Below are 6,381 nucleotides of genomic sequence, written 5' to 3'. Positions count from 1 at the left end.
CAGTGGACGGTGCCAGCAGCCAGGGCCAAAGCTTCCGAAACCAGAGCCACATCCGTAGCCTCCGAAGCCCGAGCCGAAGCCCAGCGAGCGGAAGCTGCCGCATCCACAGCCACGGCCAAAGCCCAGGCCGCCAAAGCCTCCGCAGCCGTAGCCCAGGCCTCCGTAGTGGTCGCTGTAATGGCTCATGGCGTCAGGGGTGGGGAGTCCGGTTTGCTGTTCAAGACCAGGTCCGGAGTGTGGGTGTCAGCTCGTGCGGAGGGATGCTTATATACCCTGCTCACAACACGTGGTGATACATGAGGCCATTCCTTTGTATCATTCCAAACTGTGCATTTACGGGAGGCCAATTGTTAATCTGTTTGCTGACACAAGGAGAGGCACACACTCATTATATTGCTGGAGCTTGCATAACTGCCTGACTAAAAGGTCCTTGAACTCATTCCATTCTTTTTTAATTAGAGAAAAAAAATTTTGTTGTCAAAGTCACAAATTTGTATCAGCATAGTCACAAAGTAAACATTTCCTGAATAAAATTCTTCATTACTAAGAATATTGCATCATTCATATTTGATAGTGTTTTCTCATAAAATTTTTTCTCATTTCTCATTTTCATAGCATTCTTTGGATTTTTGTGTATTAATTCCACCTAGATTTAAACACAGTGATCAAAATTTTAAAATTTAAATCTATTAAATTCTTCAAATAATTGTCAGTTTTATTGCCTATTTGCATATCTATAATATATACATAGGAGAAGGCAATGGCACCCCACTCCAGTACTCGTGCCTGGAAAATCCCATGGATGGAGGAGCCCGGAAGGCTGCAGTCCACGGGGTCGCTGAGGGTCGGACACAACTGAGCGACTTCACTTTCACTCTTCACTTTCATGCATTGGAGAAGGAAATGGCAATCCACTCCAGTGTTCTTGTCTGGAGAATCCTAGGGATGGGAGAGCCTGGTGGGCTACCGTCTATGGGGTCGCACAGAGTCGGACACGACTGAAGTGACTTAGCAATATATACATATAATATACTAATTCAATGTGTACAGATAATGTAAATGTATATAATATATATACATATACACACAAAGAAACTATTTTGTTTTTACATATGACATACAAAGCTTCCTTTCCATTTATAAATTTAGTAATATTTATCTCAGGAGTGGCAAGGAACTTTCCAAGGGAAAATACTCACTTTCATAACCAGTCTGAAAACCATTATAAAATATTGCCTCACACCATAACCCTCTTTTCCAGAATGGACAATAACCAAAATATGGCCTAAAAGTGCAGATGATCCTGGCTCTCTATGCTTTACAGTTACTATCTTTCTTCTCTTCTCTTCTTCATGATTCGTGTATCCTTCTTCTGGGAAACCTGTCTTCAAATCCCACTCAGCATTCATTCCCCGGCATGCTAGCATCAGCTATGTCTTTTGTTTTTATCCACTTGTTCCAATCAGTATTTTTTCCTTCTACTCATGTCTCTAATTTTATCATAATATTGTTGATCTTAAATTTTCTTTAGCAATTCTGTTTGTCTCAGTCCCTTATTTTCTCTCAGGTAAAAGGCAAATATATTTTTTTCATAATCCATTACCTACTCATTAAAGTTTAACCTTAAAGTTTGCTGCTAAGTCACTTCAGTCGTGTCCGACTCTGTGTGACCCCATAGACGGCAGCCCACCAGGATCCCCCGTCCCTGGGATTCTCCAGGCAAGAACACTGGAGTGGGTTGCCATTTCCTTCTCCAATGCATGAAAGTGAAAAGTGAAAGTGAAGTCTCTCAGTCGTGTCCGATCCTCAGTGATCCCATGGACTGCAGCCTTCTAGGCTTCTCCGTCCATGGGATTTTCCAGGCAATAGTACTGGAATAGGTTGCCATTTCCTTCTCCTTAAAATCATACAGTTTTTTTAGCAGAGCATCTCAAAATCTTGATGTCTTGAAAATCTCCAGAAATGAACATGCAGTGATGAAATGACTGAGACGGGAGAAAGGTATTAGAAGCTGTTGGCCAGTCTTCTGCTGTTCCTTGGCTCACTCTGTGAAGAGAGCAAACCCAACCCATGTTTAAGCTCCTCTGGATCTAATCATATCTTGGACTTGGGTCTTTAACACCATATCACTTTCCATGATTTAAATTATTACTGAGGATTTTGTTATGTTTTGTTACTGTGGCTTTGTTTTAAGGCTTATAAATAGTATTTTTATTGAGATATAAATGACATATATTAGTTTCAGATGTACAACACAATGATTTAGTATTTGCATACATTGCAAAGTGATCACTATAATAAGTCTAGTTAAATACATCACCACACAGGAGTTGAATTTTTTTCCTGTGTTAAAAACTATTAAGATTTGTTGTCTTAGTAACTTTCAAATATACAATATAGTATCTGATGACATCTATTTTGCAACTGGAAGTTTGTAACTTCGGACCAGTTTCATCTATTTTGCCCACCCCTCACTCCTGCTCTGCCAACCAACAACCTGTTCTGTATATCTATGAGCTGAGAGTTTTGTTTTTTAATTCCACATATAAGTGAAATCATACGATATGTTTCTTTCTGTGTCTTACTTATTTCACTTAGTGTAATGCCTTCGAAGTCCATCTATGTTCTTACAAGTAGAACGATTTCTTTTAAGACTGTGTAATATTGCACTTTATATATATACATATATATATAACACATTTTCTTTATCCATTTATTTTTATTGTCTCTTAGGTTGATGCCATATCTGGGCTATTTGTAAATAATGCTTCATTGAACAAGAGGGTGCAAACTGTTCTTTTTTAAATTTTTGCCCTCCTGCATGGGGTGTGGGATATTAGTTTTGCAATCAGAGATTAAATCTGGCCAAGGCAGTAAAAGTTCACAATCCTAATCCCTAAGAAACCAGGGAACTCTCCATGAATATCTTTTGAGTTACCATTTTTATAACATTCTTAATAATGCATTTACTCTACTGGATTTGTTTATTGTTTTACCAAGCAATAATGTTTGTTGAATTAATGAAAAAATAAATTTTATATTGCACAACTTGTGATAATCCTTTAGGGTGAATTATGAACTTAAATGATTTTCAGATTTTAAAGGTATATTTAACTCAAGGGACTTATTAATCTTACTGTTAAATCCTGTTTTCTCCATTATCAAGCTTTATTTTTATTTTTATTCTGAAAAAGAAAATAGTTGGCAAAAATTATATTTTTAACAATGAGTCATTTTGAAATTGAATGATAAAAAAAAAAAATCTAACAAAGCTAAGCATCCCATGAATGATTTAGTAAATCTATTGGTTGAGTGTGATGGGGGCTAATTTATGTTATTTCCAGTGAAAAAAAACTATGCTCACATGAGATAAAATGCAATACATTCTACAATTTAAAAAAAATGCTCAGAAATGAAATATGGCATGATTTATTTGTATAATTTCAAGACAATAATAATATAAAAACATAAAATTAAAAATCAAGGTAAATTGGAAGTGGTCAAGAGGAGATGGCAAGAGTGGACATAGACATTTTAGGAATCAGTGAACTAAAATGGACCAGAATGGGCAAATTTATTTCAGATGTCTAGTATATCTACTACTAGGGGAAAGAATCCCTTAGAAGAAGTGGAATAGCCCTCCTGGTAACAAAAGAGTCCAAAATGTTGTACTTGGATGCAATCTCAAAAATGACAGAATAATCTCTGTTCATTTTAAGGCAAACCATTCAGTATAACAGTAACCCAAGTCTGTGCCCCAACCACTAATACCGAAGAAGCTGAAGTTGAATGTTTCCATGAAAACCTAGAAGACCTTCTAGAACTAACACAAAAAGAAGATGTCCTTTCATCATAGGGGACTGGAATACAAAAGAAGGAAGTCAAGAGATAACTCGAGTAACAGGCAAATTTGGTCTTAGAGTACAAAATGAACCAGGACAAAGGCTAATAGAGTTTTGCCAAAGAACACATTGACCATAACAAACACCCTCTACCAACAGCACAAGAGACAAATCTACACATGTACATCAACAGATGGTCAATATTGAAGTCAGATGATTGTATTCTTTGCAGCCAAAGATGGAGAAGCTCTATACAGTTAGCAAAAACAAGACTGGGAGCTGACTGTGGCTCAGATCAGGAACACCTTATTGCCAAGTTCAGATTTAGATTGAAGAAAGTAGAGAATCAAATCCCTTATGATTATACAGCAGAAGTGACAAATAGATTTCAAGGGATTAAATCTGATAAACAAATTGCCTAAAGAACTATGGATGGAGGTTCATGACATTGTACAGGAGGTGGTGATCAAAAGCATCCCCAAGAAAAAGAAATGCAAAAAGGCAAGAGGGTTGCCTGAGGAGGCCTTACAAACAGCTGAGAAAAGAGAAACTAAAGGCAAAGTAAGAAAGGAAGATATACCCATCTGAAGGTTCCAAAGAATATCAAGGACAGATAAGAAAGCTTTCCTAAGTGAACAATGCAAAGAAATAGAGGAAAACAATAGAGTGGGAAAGACTAGAGATCTCTTGAAGAAAATTAGAGATTTAAAGGGAATATTTCATGGAAGAATGGGTGCAATAAAGAACAGAAACAGGATGGATCTAACAGAATCAGAAGAGATTAAGAAGAGGTAGAAAGAATACATAAAAGAACTATACAAAAAAAGATCGTAATGAACCAAATAACCATGATGGTGTGGTCACTCACATAGAGCCAGCCATCTTGGAGTGCAAAGTCAAGTGAGCCTTAGGAAGAATCACTACAAACAAAGCTATTGGAGGTAATGGAATTTCAGCTGAGCTATTCCAAATCCTAAAAGCCGATGCTATGAAAGTGCTGCACTCAATATATCAGCAAGTTTGGAAAACTCAGCAGCAGCCACAGGACTGGAAAAGGTCAGTTTTCATTCCAATCACAAAGAAAGGCAATGCCAAAGAATGTTCAAACTACTGTACAATTGTACTCATCTCACATGCTAGCAAATTAATTCACAAAATTCTCCAAGCCAGACTTCAACGCTACGTAAACTGAGAACTTCCAATTGTTCAAGCTGGATTTAGAAAATACAGAGGATCCAGATTTCAAATTGCCAAGAATCACTGAATCATAGAAAAAGCAAGAGCATTCCAGAAAAAAATCTACTTCTGCTTCAGTGACTGCACTAAAGCTTTTGACTGTGTGGATCACAACAAACTGTGAAAAATTCTTCAAGAGATGAGAATACAAAACCACCTTTCCTGCCTCCCGAGAAACCCATATGCAGATCAAGAAGTAACAGTTAAAAACTTCACTTGAAACAATGGTCTGGTTGAAAATTGAGAAAGGAGTACTTCAAGGTTGTATATTGTCACCCTGCTTATTTAGCTTTTTTACAGAGTACATCACATGAAATGCTGGGCTAGATGAGGCACAAGCCAGAATCAAGATTTCTGGGATAAATATCAATAACCTCATATATGCAGATGACACCACTTTTATGACAGAAAGCAAAGAGGACTTAAAGAGCCTTTTGATGAAAGTGAAAGAGGATAGTGAAAAAGCTGTCTTAAAGCTCAACATTCAAAAAACTAAGAATATGGCATCCAGTCCCATCACTTCATGGAAAATAGATGGGAAAACAATGAAAACAGTAACAGACTTTATTTTCTTGGGCTCCAAAATCACTGAAGATGGTGACTGCAGCCATCAAATTAAAAGATACCTGCTCCTTGGAAGGAAAGCTATGATCAACCTAGACTGCATATTAAAAAGCAGAGATGTTACTTTCCCAGCAAAGGTCCATATAGTCAAAGCTATGGTTTTTCCAGTAGGCATGGACGTATGGGTTACCATAAAGAAGGCTGAGGGCTGAAGAATTGATGCTTTTGAACTGTGCTGTTAGAGAGCACTCTTGAGATTCCCTTGGACTACAAGGAGATCAAACCACTCAATCCTAAGGGAAATCAGTCCTGGATGTTCATTGAAATGACTGATATTGAAACTGAAGCTCGAATACTTTAGCCACATGATGCAAAGAACTGATTCATTAGAAAAGACCCTGAAGCTGGGAAAGATTGAAGGCAGGAGGAGAAGTGTTCAACAGAGGACAAGATGGTTGAATGGCATCACTGACTCAATGACATGAGTTTGAGCAAGCTCCAGTAAAGCGTGAAGGACAGGGAAGCCCAATGTATGTAGTCCATGGGGTCTCAAAGAGTCAGATATGACTGAGGGACTGAACAACAACAGTAGGGCTTGTCCATATACGAGGAACTATTACTGATTGCATGCATGCAGACTTGGTCACTGCAGTCATGTCTGACTCTTTGTGACCCCATGGAATAGCCCCTCAGGCTCCTCTCTCCATGGGATTTTCCTGTCAAGAATATTGGAGTGAGT

The sequence above is a fragment of the Bubalus kerabau genome, chromosome 2 (assembly GCF_029407905.1).
Source record: "Bubalus kerabau isolate K-KA32 ecotype Philippines breed swamp buffalo chromosome 2, PCC_UOA_SB_1v2, whole genome shotgun sequence".
In the NCBI taxonomy this organism is placed as follows: Eukaryota; Metazoa; Chordata; class Mammalia; order Artiodactyla; family Bovidae; genus Bubalus; species Bubalus kerabau.
The sequence above is the reverse complement of the archived record's forward strand: the minus strand, read 5'-3'. Positions refer to the sequence as shown.